The sequence below is a fragment of the Brassica napus genome, chromosome C6 (genome assembly GCF_020379485.1).
Source record: "Brassica napus cultivar Da-Ae chromosome C6, Da-Ae, whole genome shotgun sequence".
NCBI classification, from domain to species: Eukaryota; Viridiplantae; Streptophyta; class Magnoliopsida; order Brassicales; family Brassicaceae; genus Brassica; species Brassica napus.
The window spans coordinates 5,101,677-5,119,519 of record NC_063449.1 but is presented as its reverse complement, the minus strand read 5'-3'; the positions used below and the strand labels follow the sequence as shown (position 1 = coordinate 5,119,519).

At 29.8% G+C, this 17,843-nt stretch overlaps 1 long non-coding RNA gene across 2 annotated transcripts; it reads right to left on the bottom strand.

Annotated features, from left to right (window-relative positions):
• Window positions 1–1,180: 1,180 nt before the first annotated feature.
• Window positions 1,181–7,122, bottom strand: LOC106382079. Of its 2 annotated transcripts, none has more exons than XR_007324839.1 (9): window positions 6,641–7,122; window positions 3,656–3,763; window positions 3,389–3,545; window positions 2,519–3,299; window positions 2,069–2,416; window positions 1,890–1,954; window positions 1,625–1,671; window positions 1,376–1,523; window positions 1,181–1,306 (listed from the first exon to the last, which is right to left on the bottom strand). It is a non-coding gene; the product is annotated as an uncharacterized LOC106382079 (long non-coding RNA). The 2 variants fall into 2 exon arrangements; XR_007324840.1 differs by having other exon boundaries at window positions 3,389–3,502; window positions 6,641–7,121.
• Between the last annotated feature and the right edge of the window lie 10,721 nt (window positions 7,123–17,843).

Here is a 17,843-nt window from a genome sequence, read left to right as displayed (position 1 = left end):
TAGCAAAATACTACCCAATTTTTTTTATATTTTATTTTCTTAAGAATATTCATGGCTAGTAACTTTTTATTTGTGGTGAACATAAACTCCGCTAGCATGTTTATTGGATAATATATAAAAGTCTTGTGTTTTGAAGTATTATCTTAAGATATAAAAATGATTGACTGTGTGCGTATCAAATGAAATAGACGAACTTAATATTTGTTAGTATAGCATTGATGTTTGTTTTGGACATTTACACCGTATATGTAAGTTGCAGTTGTGTGCTTTTTTAACATTGTGTCAAGAATGTTAGTCTATGTACTTTTTGATGTCATTTATGGGGTTTCACATATTTTTCCATCGTCTAAAGATACATAACTTTTTTTGGGTTTGTTTTGGTTGAATCTGGTTGCCTAATTGTTAAACAATAGAAGTTGGATTTGTTTTATTTAATATGGTAATAGATATGGTGGACAAATATTCGTCAAATGATGAAAATAATTTTGGTAGCTTGTAATAGTAACATGTGCCGGACCGGTCAACTATATTGTAGCGGTGACATGTAATAGTTGCTCTTATACCTCTGTAATTTATCAAGTAATATTCAAGTCTAGTGACTTTTATCTAATATTAGAAACATGTTTATTACTTGTAGAACTCGACAATGACTTTAGTTGCGGAGGAGTTGATCAAGTGAGATAAACCAAACATTTATCTATCGAACCGTTAAAGTGTAAGCTGGAAAAAGATAAGCACCAGAACAAAATAATCAACTGAAGATGTAGACGTAATATTACATGTGTGTAATATGTATATTGTAGTTGTTGCAGAAGTTAAGCTCAGTTTGTTATTTCCATTTGGTTGTCTTTAGATAAGATTCAGAAGAAAAAATCCTTAGTTAAATCAACATAAGTAGTTATTTCATCAAATACCGAACCTTTCCAAGAAATAGGCACGAGAAGCCACAATGAAATAATAAATAGCTCTCTAGTCATTGCAGAAGTTGCAGGTGAACAATGAAAAACCACGCTGAAGCTTCTTGGAATATTTGGAGCAGGAAATATAGCACCACCCATTGGTTGTTTCAATGGCCTCTACTTTGCTGGTGAAGAGAAACTCAGTAGTCTGTAGTGCATTGAGGCTACAAACGTTAATAATATAATACTTGTGATAACATTTAGCAGAATGGACCAGGAACAGAATGCACATGCGGGGAACAATGGAGGACATAAGCGTTTAGCTCAGAGACCGTCATAGTTTAAATTTTCTGAACACCCCCATACTTTGTCGAACTTGTGAGCAGTTCATGTCAGGGTCACCCAAACTGCTGTGTGAATATACCTTTAGTTGCAAGTTTAAAGTACATCACATTTGAGCAACTTACCAATCTAACCTGAGCTTAAACATAATGACCTTCTAAGTTCCCGGCTGATTAACATAGTATCATGAGAAAATTTCTTTAGCTAGATCAGCACACAGACGTGCTGTTATTCTAGCAGCAGGTGCTGAATACTTATTAGTATGTGTCGGCAGTGAAGTAGCTGGCAAACAATAGGAAAATTATGAGCAGTGAAAGACAAAATAACACAAACAAATCATGTTTTGCATGCTGAACCCTGAAACATTACAGGTAAATTCAAACCTATAGAGAAGCTGGCTTGTGATATTAACATGCTCTGAAGCGTAGACCTTAAAATTGAAAGAAAAAAATACGTTAATGACTTGTTTGTAAAAGTAAGGAAATAAACAAACTACTCGCAGGTAGATATGTCTCTAAGACAATTAAGTAGCAGCTCACCATCTGGGGCTCTTGCGAAATAATTGCACGAAGAAAAGCATTGGAGATAAATAAATTGTATTGACGTGAACAGATATCTCACGAAACTATAACAGTAAAAAAATCATACTTCTGAGTGCAACAACATTATCTCCTCGAAACCAACAGCTGTCGAGCTAGTTGCAGATGAATTTCCTAAGATCAAGATAAAAGAGACGTGAGCACACTTAGTGTTACTTGAAGTTAGGTAATGTGGAACGAAATAGCAATATATCTTAACGACATGTTCGAAACGAAGCAAAATCTTACCTCCACATTTCTCTTCGACTTCTGTGAGAGACGAGTGTCTTTTAAATAACAGAGATGCAAAATATCCATGCCTCAGAAAAATAATTGCAGATACTGGTAATGATAAGATTAGAAACAAAAGTATTCAAACATGAAAAAGTAAGCAAAATATACATAACAATGAACCATATCACCAGGATTTGCCATAGTGCAACTGAAGCAACACCATTTCACAAACTCAACTGGCATCTTCTGCTGCACAGGTTCCCAATCACAACTATAGCCGTCCTCATCTTCTTCATTCAGCAATGCCTCTGCACCGTGAATATCTTGAAACGTCAACTCTCCTCTTGAAACCATAGCTGTTTTCTGCATAAGACATTAACAGATACATGAATCCAACAAATTTGTGGCAGAAATAGTTAAACGTACAGAGGAAAATCAATGGTTTAAAGTTACGGATGATGATACCCCGTGTCTCCATTGCTAAGCTCATCGAGATGTGTTTCACCACCATTGCCATGTTTTCTTTTTGAACCCACAAAAGAACTCTCGAGATTTCCACACCATTGTTACCTCACCTGTGACCGGAACTACTAACCAGTAATCTTCTCTGGGACAAAGTAGAAAAATGGTAGCTTCCAAAAATTAATGTGGAGAGACAAATCAAAACCGAAACTTGTCTTATTAACCTGCATTGCCTCCAATTGTTTTAAATGTGGTGGCTCTATATTTCTCCTGTAACCATGGATTTTCCTCCAAACCTTTTCTAAAAGCATAAGATTGTTAAGCCATATATATGATAGAAAAAAAAGAAATCGAAGAGAAGCCGGTTCTCTGAGTCAGGCATCAGTTTCAGTTTCACTTTCACGCTTCACACCTTGCGAGCTTCCCGCCTCACACCAAGTATGAGTTTGCAGAGTTAATGCAGCCTACAAAAGAGAAATCTAAAAGATAGAGATTGCCACCAGAAGGTGTGTATTAATCACGTGATTTACTGTCCGTGTAGGCAAGGCATATAAACAGCACGAAACATTACTAAATCGATGCACTTTCACAATTTCTCCCATAACTGGAACTGTTTATAATTACAATCACCAAACTCAAAATTATAGGAAGTGCGTCCAAGAAATGAATCTCGCCAAGCTCAAGATCTAACCTAGGTTTTAACGCCGTAGTGTTCGTTCAGAGGGGTTGCAGAGATAAGACCAATTGTGACTTTCTTCCCCGTAATCTTGGAATTTCGACGGCACTGCACACCCAGTCAATGTTGATTTTAAATAGTACATACTCTTGCGAAAATATTAAAGTAACTACATAAAGATTTTCAAGATTCGCTACCTTCTCATTGAGGAAGATGAAATCCACACTCATAAGCTCCCCAGATTTCTTAACGTTCCTAGCCTCTCAAAAACGAAGGAGACTTGTGACAACTCTGTCCTCGAGACGACCAGCCTTCAAATCAAGTGGAGCTGAGTAATCACCATTCTAAGAACTTCTACTTGTAGGGTTGTAGCAAGAATATGATTCGTAAGACGTTTGAGATTTCTCCTGAGACCCTAGAGATTATATATATGTATCCAATTCGATTGATGAGAGGAGAAAAACCTGTATTGATGAGGAGAAAGTGGGAGAATTAATTGAATGCCATCAACGCTGAGTCACTCCGTAGAAGGAACTCATGGAAGACAATATGACTGGAGTTACGGCTTGCGACTACAACGAAGAAACCCAACAAAAAAAAATGTTGATTTTAAATTCAATAAGCCCAAGATATTTAATCATTTACGGAAGAAAGAGACAATGCAAGAGGAAAGCTGACGTGTCGCAAAACTTCCCTATGTGAATGATGACGTGAACGTCTGAGAGGGCAGAAAAGCCAGCTTTATTATTACAGATATACGAGGAAATGGTGACACGTATGAGCAGAACCAATGAATACAGAATCTTAATATATTTTGACAATTGTAAGTCAATGCAAAGTGGTTGTTATTAGTGCAATGGGACCAGGGGCGGATGTAGGCTTTGCGGTACGGGGGCACGTGCCCCCTACTGTTTTCTTATTTTTCTTATGTAGTTTAATACAATTTGATTAAATGTTCTTAGATTTAGTGAATGGAAAAAAATGTGTCTCCGGTTCAGCATGGTTTTTGTCATTTTTTCATATTGTGCCCCAAATAAAACATGTTTCTGGATCCGCCCCTGAATGGGACTCAGTGTTGGTTTAAGACAATCACCACTACAGTCTCGTTGATCAAAAAAAAAACGTTTGATAGATTTTCTCTTGCGTGTTATTGGGAGTTGTTCATTGTATATTATTATATAATAGAGTAATTGGTGATATGTAAGAGTGAAAACGATGAAATATGGAATCTTTATATATTTTGCCATTTGTAGGCCAATGCAAAATGGTATTTGTGAATGCGGACTGAAGTGGTGTATCTAGGCGTTTTAGGGACTCATGGAAAACATATTAAAAATTACTATAAAATACTTATGAAAATGTAATGAATATACCAAAAAAACATATCCGGAGTGGTATAATAATAAAAATTATATATATTAGGTTTAGCAAAGAAACAAAACTATTATAGTAAAAAAGAAAAATATATATATATATATATAAATTATATGGGTTATTGGGAACAACTTCATCATTTATATATGTTAACTGAAATATATACATTGTATATGTAAAGTTATAAGTTAAACTAATTTATTTTTTACTTTACTCACATAGTTAACCAGGAATACTTTACCTCTATATTTTCAATAAGCGACTAAGACAAACCTATGGTTCTACCGTCTGGCCCAGCTCCCACAATCCCCACTACAGTACATATCTATCTCGTGTTTTAGGTATGATAGGTTCTTTCTTTTGTGTTACTGGAAGATGTTCATTAATTTTGTTTTTATATAGAATATATATGTGAACATGGTGATGAAGATGTTCGCAATCACCTATATAATTTTATGATAATTGTTTACTCTTATAATTTTGTCTCTTCGCTAAAACTAATGTTTATAAAATGGTTTTATATATTTTTGTTGGTATATTAATTATATTTTTATAATAAGTTATATTAAAATATTAATATGTTTGTCGAGCCCTTAAAATGGTAGACACGTCACTTCGTAGGTGTTAAGATAGTCGATGAAAAGATCTTTGGGCATGAAAATTGGAAGATTAGGACCGTGCATCATGAAAGGAAGCTCGCAAATATTTTTAGCTAAGCGAACTTTTAGACAATTATAAGTTCGTTTCTTTCAAAGTGATGCATAATTGTCTTCTTTCTTAAGGATCACGTTTGGGATTGAGAGTTGGTTTGGACAAACTAACTTTGCTACCGTCTGGCCCATCTCCTACGATCACCACTACAGTTTCCATATCTTGATTTAGGTATGATAGGTTTTCTCTTTTGTGTTACCGGGAGATGTTCGTTAATTGTGTTGTTATATAGAGTATATATAAGGACATAGTGATATGTACGAGGAAAAAGCGAAGAATAGGAAATCTTAATATATTTTGACACTTGTTAGACAATGCAAAATGGTTTTTATTAGTTTTATTGGATTGAGTGTAGGTTTAGACAATCACCACAAATGTCTCCATGTATATATTAATTGATTTAAATTTGATAGATTTTCTCTTGTGTGTTAGTGGGAGTTGTACATTATGTTATTATTTATATTATGAGGAATTGGTGATATGCATGAGTGAAAACTATGAAATATGGAATCTCTATATATTTTGCCACTTGTAGGCCAATGCAAAACTGGATTTGTCAATGCGGACTGCAGTGGTGTATTTAGCACTTCAGGGAATCAATGAAAATATATTAAAATTTTACTATAAAATATTTATGAAAATATAATTAATATACCAATAAAAATATATCAAAACAGCTATATTAGTAAAAACTATATATATTAAGTTTTGAAAAGAGAAAAAAACTATAATAGTAAAAACTTTATTATAATATTATATAGGTGATTGTACACTTAACATCTTATCATTTATATATGTTAACTGAAATAAAACAATGTAGATGTATAGTTATAAGTTAAACAAATTTATTTATTACTTTACTCAAATACTTAACCAAGTATATTTTACTTTTATATTTGTAGTAGTCAACTAATTAATAATTATTATATATATATATTTGGTTTAATCTATTTAAAATCATACTTGTTTCATGATATTTTATATTTGAAATTAATTTATCATTGTATTTCCATTGAATTTTGATGACTTTTTACTAATATTTTCTTTTGTTTTGTCCATATTTTAGAAAATATTTTATTGGTTAATATTTTCGTTTTACATTTTTATGTTAGTTTATCACTTATATTTTGACATGTAAACTGTATATATTTCAGTTAACATATATAAATGATGAAGATGTTCACAATCACCTATATAATTTAATGATAATTTTCTTACTAATATAATTTTATATCTTCGCTAAAACTAGTGCATATAAAATGGTTTTATATATTTTTATTGGTATATTAATTAGATTTTCATAAAAAGTTTGTAGTAAGATATTAATATGTTTATCTTGAGCCCGTAAAATGCTAGACACGTACGTCACTTTGTAGGTGTAAAGCTAGTTGATGAAAAGTTCTTTGGGCATGAAGATTGGAACATTGGGACCGTGCATCATGAAAGGAAGCTCGCAATTTTTTTAGCTAAGTGAAGTTTGAGATGACCATAAGCTCATTTCTTCCCAAGTGATGCATAGATGTCTTCTTTCTCGAGGATCACGTTTGGGATTGAGTGTTGGTTTAGACAAACAGATGTTGTTACCATCTGGCCAAGCTCCCACAATCACCACTACAGTCTCCATATCTATATATCTCGTGTGTTTAGGTATGATAGATTTTCTCTTTGGGTTGTTCGGAGATGTTCATTAAATGCCGTTATATATAGATATGAGAACTTGGTGATATGTGTGAGCCAAAACGAGGAAATACGGAATCTTAAAATTTTTCGTAAGAAAATGCAAAGTAGTTTTTATTAGTGCTGACTGTTTTGGAACTATGTACCTAATTTCTGTAAATAAATGACAGTTCAGTTGGAAAACAGCCTAGCATAAACGTTACGAATTTAAGAGCATAAAGTAACAAATATAACCATATGTTCTTTAATCTGCATGGCTTACAACTTAAATGGTGAGTTGGCAGAGAAGATGTATGATAATATATTTCTGTTTTGACTATGCTATTTTATTTTAACAGTTTTGACTATGATATTAACTACTATACTTGCTTAGATATTAATACTCGTTTCGTATATTTGTATTTGATAAGACTAGCCAATACAAAATCTTAAAACATTTATTATTTTGAGATTCTTTATTTAATTTTGAAATACAAATCAAGTATGTAAGTGGATGACTACTAAAGTTCTAAAAAATAATTTTTTTAATAAAATTGACCAAATTTTCTTAAAATTTTACTGACAGCCATTATTATATATTTATAGTGAACTACTTAAAAATAAAGGCATATGTTTAAAATAGTTAGAAATTAACTTGACTATCTAAATCGCCGAAAAAGACAATATTATGTCATATATACTGTAAAACTACTACATTCATCTTTAAAATGCGATTACATACAGGGTTTTTACCTTGTGGCATTTTTAAATTTTCAATAGAAATAGACTGATATTCTTTGTATTTGGGCATTTTCCAAAATTATATTTTAAATTCTATAAGATTAGTTCTTCTATCTATATAAGTTATATTAAAAACAAGAACCATTATGAGTTTCAAAAAAAAGAGTATACGTTAAATTGAAATGATCAGTCATAGAGTGATACGTGTTATTTAGTCTTATCGCTGTTCTTTTAATATTTTGGGAAAGTTATAAAATATATATTCAAAATGAACTGAATCATTTATGAAGTCATTACGCATATTGTTTAACCAAGAAATGACACATATTGATTTACTATAAACGTTAGATGAACGTGTCCATGCACTACTAGAATCTATTTACTTTGCATGTATCCAAAAATGGGTTTTTCGTATGCCCACGCAAGTTCAGATTGGTAGTGTTGAAAAACGTTTCCTAATGTTCGGATATACGAAAGTCGAAACAGATTCTTGTTCTACAACTTATCCGTTTGAAAATTGAAACCATCAAAAAGTTTAGTTAGTTTTTTATGTTAAATAAAAGAAATAAACAAGTGTGAGAGTTAGGTCGCACGAGAAGAGAAATGAAAATGGATGTATGGCTAGACATTTGATGAATTTTTACTAATATTTTCTTTTCTTTTCTTTTGTCCATATTTTAGCAAATATTTTATTGTTTAATATTTCTTTTTTACATTTTTATATTAGTTTATAACTTATAACTTGACATGTAAACTGTATATATTTCAGTTAACATATATAAATGATGAAGATGTTCGCACTCACCTATATAATTTTATGATAATTTTCTTACTAATATAATTTTATCTCTTCGCTAAAACTAGTGCATATAAAATGGTTTTATGTATTTTTATTGGTATATTAATTAGATTTTCATAAAAATTTTATAGTAAAATATTAATATGTTTATCTTGAGCCCGTAAAATGCTAGACACGTACGTCACTTTGTAGGTGTAAAGCTAGTTGATGAAAATTTCTTTGGGCATGAAGATTGGAACATTGGGACCTTGCATCATGAAAGGAAGCTCGCAAATGTTATTAGCTAAGTGAATTTTAAGATGATCATAAGCTCATTTCTTCCCAAGTGATGCATATATGTCTTCTTTCTCGAGGATCACGTTTGGGATTGAGTGTTGGTTTAGACACAGATGTTGCTAAACCAGCTCCCACAATCACCAGTACAGTCTCCATATTTATATATCTCGTGTGTTTAGGTATGATAGATTTTCTAATTGGGTTGTTCGGAGATGCTCATTAATTCTGTTCTTATATAGAGATATGAGGACATGGTGATATGTGTGAGCAAAAACGAGGAAGACAGCCTAGAATAAACGTTACGAATTTAAGAGCATAAGGTAACAAATATAACCATATGTTACTTAATATGCGTGCCTTACAACCTAAATGGTGAGTTGGAAAAGAGGACGTATGATAATATATTTTTGTTTTGACTATGTTAATTTATTTTAACATTTTTGACTATGATATTAACTACTATACTTGCTTAGATATTAATACTTGTTTTGTATATATTTGATAAGACTAGCCAATACAGAATATGAAAACATTTATTATTTTGAGATTCTTTATTTAATTTTGAAATACAAATCAAGTATGTAAGTGGATGACTTCTAAAGTTCTAAAAAATAATTTTTTAAACAAAATTGACCAAATTTTCCTAAAATTTTACTGACACCCATTATTTTATATTTACAGTGAACTACTTAAAAACAAAGGCATATGTTTAAAACAGTTACAAATTAACTTGACTATCTAAATTCGCAATAAAAGACAATATTATTGTCATATTTATTGTAAAACTACTACATCCATCTTGTAAATGCAAGGTTTTTACCTGGTGATATTTTTCAATTTTCAATATAAATAGACTGATATTCTTTGTATTTGGTCATTTTCCAAAATTATATTTAATATTCTTTAAGATTATTTCTTCTCTATATATAAGTTATCTTAAAAACAAGAACCATTATAAGTTTCAAAAAAAAAAAGAGTAGACGCTATATTGAAATGAACACTCATAGAGTGATACGCGTTATTTAGTCTTATCGCTGTTCTGTTAATATTTTGGGAAAGTAATAAAATATATATTCAAAATGAACTGAATCATTTATGAAGTCATTACACATATTTTTTAACAAAGAAATGACACATATTGATTTACTATAAACGTTAGATGAACGTGTCCATGCACTACTGGAATCTATTTACTTTGCATGTATCCAAAAAAAAAAAAATTCGTATGCCCACGAAGTTCAGATTGGTAGTGATGAAAAACGTTTCCTAATGTTCGGATATACGAAAGTCGAAACAGATTCTTCTTCTACAACTTATCCGTTTGAAAATTGAAACCATCAAAAATTTTAGTTGCTTTAATGTTAAATAAAAGAAACAAACAAGTGTCAGAGTTAGGTTGCATGAGAAGAGAAATGAAAATGGATGTATGGCTAGACATTTGATGAATTTTTACTAATATTTTCTTTTCTTTTGTCCATATTTTAGCAAATATTTTATTGGTTAATATTTTCCTTTTACATTTTTATATTAGTTTATCACTTATAAATTGACATGTAAACTGTATATATTTCAGTTAACATATATAAATGATGAAGATGTTCGCAATCACCTATATAACTGTATGATAATTTTCTTACTAATATAATTTTATCTCTTCGCTAAAACTAGTGCATATAAAATGGTTTCATGTATTTTTATTGGTATATTAATTAGATTTTCATAAAAAATTTGTAGTAAAATATTAATATGTTTATCTTGAGACCGTAAAATGCTAGACATGTATGTCACTTTGTAGGTGTAAAGCTAGTTGATGAAAAGTTCTTTGGGCATGAAGATTGGAACATTGGGACCTTGCATCATGAAACTAAGCTCACAAATGTTTTAAGCTAAGTGAAGTTTAAGATGATCATAAGCACATTTCTTCCCAAGTGATGCATATATGTCTTCTTTCTCCAGGATCACGTTTGGGATTAAGTGTTGGTTTAGACAAATTGATGTTGCTAAACAAGCTAATCCAGCTCCCACAATCACCAGTACAGTCTCCATATCTATATATCTCGTGTGTTTAGGTATGATAGATTTTCTCTTTGGGTTGTTCGGAGATGTTCATTGATTCTGTTGTTATATAGAGATATGAGGACATGGTGATATGTGTGAGCAAAAACGAGGAAATACAGAATCTTAAAAATTTTGACACTTGTAAGAAAATGCAAAATGGTTTTCATTAGTGCTGACTGTTTTGGAACTATGTACCTAATTTCTGTAAATAAAAGAGAGTTCAGTTGGAAAACAGCCTAGAATAAACGTTACGAATTTAAGAGCATAAGGTAACAAATATAACCATATGTTCTTTAATCTGCGTGCCTTACAATTTAAATGGTGAGTTGGCAGAGAGGATGTATGATAATATTTTGTTTTGACTATGTTAATTTATTTTAACATTTTTGACTATGATATTAACTACTATACTTGCTTAGATATTAATACTTGTTCTGTATATATTTGATAAGACTAGCCAATACAGAATATGAAAACATTTATTATTTTGAGATTCTTTATTTAATTTTGAAATACAAATCAAGTATGTAAGTGGATGACTACTAAAGTTCTAAAACATAACTTTTTAAACAAAATTGACCAAATTTTCTTAAAATTTTACAGACACCCATTATTTTATATTTACAGTGAACGACTTAAAAACAAAAGCATATGTTTAAAATAGTTACAAATTAACTTGACTATCTAAATTCGCAATAAAAAACAATATTATTGTCATATTTATTGTAAAACTACTACATCCTTCTTTTAAATGCAAGGTTTTTACCTTGTGACATTTTTCAATTTCAATAGAAATAGACTGATATTCTTTGTATTTGGTCATTTTCCAAAATTATATTTAATATTCTTTAAGATTATTTCTTCTCTCTGTATAAGTTATCTTAAAAACAAGAACCATTATAAGTTTCAAAAAAAAAAGAGTAGACGCTATAATGAAATGAACACTCATACAGTGATACGCTTTATTTAGTCTTAACGCTGTTCTGTTAATATTTTGGGAAAGTAATAAAATATATATTCAAAATGAACTGAATCATTTATGAAGTCATTACACATATTTTTTAACAAAGAAATGACACATATTGATTTACTATAAACGTTAGATGAACGTGTCCATGCACTACTGGAATCTATTTACTTTGCATGTATCGAAATTTTTTTTTTTTCGTATGCCCACGAAGTTCAGATTGGTAGTGATGAAAAACGTTTCCTAATGTTCGGATATACGAAAGTCGAAACAGATTCTTCTTCTACAACTTATCCGTTTGAAAATTGAAACCATCAAAAATTTTAGTTGCTTTAATGTTAAATAAAAGAAACAAACAAGTGTGAGAGTTAGGTTGCACGAGAAGAAAAATGAAAATGGATGTATGGCTAGACATTTGATGAATTTTTATTAATATTTTCTTTTCTTTTGTCCATATTTTAGCAAATATTTTATTGGTTAATATTTTTTTTTTACATTTTTATATTAGTTTATCACTTATAAATTGATATGTAAACTGTATATATTTCAGTTAACATATATAAATGATGAAGATGTTCGCAATCACCTATATAACTTTATGATAATTTTCTTACTAATATAATTTTATCTCTTCGCTAAAACTAGTGCATATAAAATGATTTCGTGTATTTTTATTGGTATATTAATTAGATTTTCATAAAAAGTTTGTAGTAAAATATTAATATGTTTATCTTGAGCCCGTAAAATGCTAGACACGTATATCACTTTGTAGGTGTAAAGCTAGTTGATGAAAAGTTCTTTGGGCATGAAGATTGGAGCATTGGGACCTTGCATCATGAAAGGAAGCTCACAAATGTTTTAAGCTAAGTGAAGTTTAAGATGATCATAAGCTCATTTCTTCCCAAGTGATGCATATATGTCTTCTTTCTCGAGGATCACGTTTGAGATTAAGTGTTGGTTTAGACAAACAGATGTTGCTAAACCAGCTGGTCCAGCTCCCACAATCACCAGTACAGTCTCCATATCTATATATCTCGTGTGTTTAGGTATGATAGATTTTCTCTTTGGGTTGTTCGGAGATGTTCATTGATTCTGTTGTTATATAGAGATATGAGGACATGGTGATATGTGTGCAAAAACGAGGATATACAGAATCTTAAAATTTTTGACACTTGTAAGAAAATGCAAAATGGTTTTCATTAGTGCTGACTGTTTTGGAACTATGTACCTAATTTCTGTAAATAAAAGAGAGTTCAGTTGGAAAACAGCCTAGAATAAACGTTACGAATTTAAGAGCATAAGGTAACAAATATAACCATATGTTCCTTAATCTGCGTGTCTTACAACTTAAATGGTGAGTTGGCAGTGAGTATGTATGATAATATATTTTTGTTTTGACTATGTTAATTTATTTTAACATTTTTGACTATGATATTAACTACTATACTTGCTTAGATATTAATACTTGTTTTGTATATATTTGATAAGACTAGCCAATATAGAATATGAAAAATTTTATTATTTTAAGATTCTTTATTTAATTTTAAAATACAAATCAAGTATGTAAGTGGATGACTACTAAAGTTCTAAAACATAACTTTTTTAAAAAAATTGACAAAATTTTCTTAAAATTTTACTAACAACCATTATTTTATATTTATAGTGAACTACTTAAAAACAAAGGCATATGTTTAAAATAGTAACAAATTAACTTGACTATCTAAATTCGAAATAAAAGACAATATAATTGTCATATTTATTGTAAAACTACTACATCCTTCTTTTAAATGCAAGGTTTTTACCTTGTGACATTTTTCAATTTTCAATAGAAATATACTGATATTCTTTGTATTTGGTCATTTTCCAAAATTATATTTAATATTCTTTAAGATTATTTCTTCTATCTATATAAGTTATCTTAAAAACAAGAACCATTATAAGTTTCAAAAAAAAAAGAGTAGACGCTATAATGAAATGAACACTCATAGAGTGATACGCGTTGTTTAGTCTTAACGCTGTTCTGTTAATATTTTGGGAAAGTAATAAAATATATATTCAAAATGAACTGAATCATTTATGAAGTCATTACACATATTTTTTAACAAAGAAATGACACATATTGATTTACTATAAACGTAAGATGAACGTGTCCATGCACTACTGGAATCTATTTACTTTGCATGTATCGAAATTTTTTTTTTTCGTATGCCCACGAAGTTCAGATTGGTAGTGATGAAAAACGTTTCCTAATGTTCGGATATACGAAAGTCGAAACAGATTCTTCTTCTACAACTTATCCGTTTGAAAATTGAAACCATCAAAAATTGTAGTTGCTTTAATGTTAAATAAAAGAAACAAACAAGTGTGAGAGTTAGGTTGCACGAGAAGAGAAATGAAAATGGATGTATGGCTAGACATTTGATGAATTTTTACTAATATTTTCTTTTCTTTTGTCCATATTTTAGCAAATATTTTATTGGTTAATATTTTCTTTTTACATTTATATTAGTTTATCACTTATAACTTGACATGTAAACTGTATATATTTCGGTTAACATATATAAAATGATGAAGATGTTCGCAATCACCTATATAACTTTATGATAATTTTCTTACTAATATAATTTTATCTCTTCGCTAAAACTAGTGCATATAAAATGGTTTCATGTATTTTTATTGGTATATTAATTAGATTTTCATAAAAAAGTTTGTAGTAAAATATTAATATGTTTATCTTGAGCCCGTAAAATGCTAGACACGTATGTCACTTTGTAGGTGTAAAGCTAGTTGATGAAAAGTTCTTTGGGCATGAAGATTGGAGCATTGGGACCTTGCATCATGAAAGGAAGCTCACAAATGTTTTAAGCTAAGTGAAGTTCAAGATGATCATAAGCTCATTTCTTCCCAAGTGATGCATATATGTCTTCTTTCTCGAGGATCACGTTTGGGATTAAGTGTTGGTTTAGACAAACAGATGTTGCTAAACCAGCTGGTCCAGCTCCCACAATCACCAGTACAGTCTCCATAGCTATATATCTCGTGTGTTTAGGTATGATAGATTTTCTCTTTGGGTTGTTCGGAGATGTTCATTGATTCTGTTGTTATATAGAGATATGAGGACATGGTGATATGTGTGAGCAAAAACGAGGAAATACAGAATCTTAAAATTTTTGACACTTGTAAGAAAATGCAAAATGGTTTTCATTAGTGCTGACTGTTTTGGAACTATGTACCTAATTTCTGTAAATAAAAGAGAGTTCAGTTGGAAAACAGCCTAGAATAAACATTACGAATTTAAGAGCAGAAGGTAACAAATATAACCATATGTTCCTTAATCTGCGTGCCTTACAATTTAAATGGTGAGTTGGCAGAGAGGATGTATGATAATATTTTGTTTTAACTATTTTAATTTATTTTAACATTTTTGACTATGATATTAACTACTATACTTGCTTAGATATTAATACTTGTTTTGTATATATTTGATAAGACTAGCCAATACAGAATATGAAAACATTTATTATTTTGAGATTCTTTATTTAATTTTGAAATACAAATCAAGTATGTAAGTGGATGACTAGTAAAGTTCTAAAACATAACTTTTTAAACAAAATTGACCAAATTTTCTTAAAATTTTACTGACACCCATTATTTTATATTTACAATGAACTACTTAAAAACAAAGGCATATGTTTAAAATAGTTACAAATTAACTTGACTATCTAAATTCGCAATAAAAGACAATATTATTGTCATATTTATTGTAAAACTACTACATCCATCTTGTAAATGCAAGGTTTTTACCTTGTGACATTTTTTAATTTTCAATAGAAATAGACTGATATTCTTTGTATTTGGTCATTTTCCAAAATTATATTTAATATTCTTTAAGATTATTTCTTCTATCTATATAAGTTATCTTAAAAACAAGAACCATTATAAGTTTCAAAAAAAAAAAGAGTAGACGCTATATTGAAATGAACACTCATAGAGTGATACGCGTTATTTAGTCTTAACGCTGTTCTGTTAATATTTTGGGAAAGTAATAAAATATATATTCAAAATGAACTGAATCATTTATAAAGTCATTACACATATTTTTTAACAAAGAAATGACACATATTGATTTACTATAAACGTAAGATGAACGTGTCCATGCACTACTGGAATCTATTTACTTTGCATGTATCGAATTTTTTTTTTTCGTATGCCCACGAAGTTCAGATTGGTAGTGATGAAAAATGTTTCCTAATGTTCGGATATACGAAAGTCGAAACAGATTCTTCTTCTACAACTTATCCGTTTGAAAATTGAAACCATCAAAAATTTTAGTTGCTTTAATGTTAAATAAAAGAAACAAACAAGTGTGAGAGTTAGGTTGCACGAGAAGAGAAATGAAAATGGGTGTATGGCTAGACATTTGATGAATTTTTACTAATATTTTCTTTTCTTTTGTCCATATTTTAGCAAATATTTTATTGGTTAATATTTTCTTTTTACATTTTTATATTAGTTTATCACTTATAACTTGACATGTAAACTGTATATATTTCAGTTAACATATATAAATGATGAAGATGTTCGCAATCACCTATATAACTTTATGATAATTTTCTTACGAATATAATTTTATCTCTTCGCTAAAACTAGTGCATATAAAATGGTTTCATGTTTTTTTATTGGTATATTAATTAGATTTTCATAAACAAGTTTGTAGTAAAATATTAATATGTTTATCTTGAGCCCGTAAAATGCTAGACACGTATGTCACTTTGTAGGTGTAAAGCTAGTTGATGAAAAGTTCTTTGGGCATGAAGATTGGAGCATTGGGACCTTGCATCATGAAAGGAAGCTCACAAATGTTTTAAGCTAAGTGAAGTTTAAGATGATCATAAGCTCATTTCTTCCCAAGTGATGCATATATGTCTTCTTTCTCGAGGATCACGTTTGGGATTAAATATTGGTTTAGACAAACAGATGTTGCTAAACCAGCTGGTCCAGCTCCCACAATCACCAGTACAGTCTCCATATCTATATATCTCGTGTGTTTAGGTATGATAGATTTTCTCTTTGGGTTGTTCGGAGATGTTCATTGATTCTGTTGTTATATAGAGATATGAGGACATGGTGATATGTGTGAGCAAAAACGAGGAAATACAGAATCTTAAAAATTTTGACACTTGTAAGAAAATGCAAAATGGTTTTCATTAGTGCTGACTGTTTTGGAACTATGTACCTAATTTCTGTAAATAAAAGAGAGTTCAGTTGGAAAACAGCCTAGAATAAACGTTACGAATTTAAGAGCATAAGGTAACAAATATAACCATATGTTCTTTAATCTGCGTGCCTTACAATTTAAATGGTGAGTTGGCAGAGAGGATGTATGATAATATTTTGTTTTGACTATGTTAATTTATTTTAACATTTTTGACTATGATATTAACTACTATACTTGCTTAGATATTAATACTTGTTTTGTATATATTTGATAAGACTAGCCAATACAGAATATGAAAACATTTATTATTTTGAGATTCTTTATTTAATTTTGAAATACAAATCAAGTATGTAAGTGGATGACTACTAAAGTTCTAAAACATAACTTTTTAAACAAAATTGACCAAATTTTCTTAAAATTTTACTGACACCCATTATTTTATATTTACAGTGAACGACTTAAAAACAAAAGCATATGTTTAAAATAGTTACAAATTAACTTGACTATCTAAATTCGCAATAAAAAACAATATTATTGTCATATTTATTGTAAAACTACTACATCCTTCTTTTAAATGCAAGGTTTTTACCTTGTGACATTTTTCAATTTCAATAGAAATAGACTGATATTCTTTGTATTTGGTCATTTTCCAAAATTATATTTAATACTCTTTAAGATTATTTCTTCTATCTGTATAAGTTATCTTAAAAACAAGAACCATTATAAGTTTCAAAAAAAAAAGAGTAGACGCTATAATGAAATGAACACTCATACAGTGATACGCTTTATTTAGTCTTAACGCTGTTCTGTTAATATTTTGGGAAAGTAATAAAATATATATTCAAAATGAAC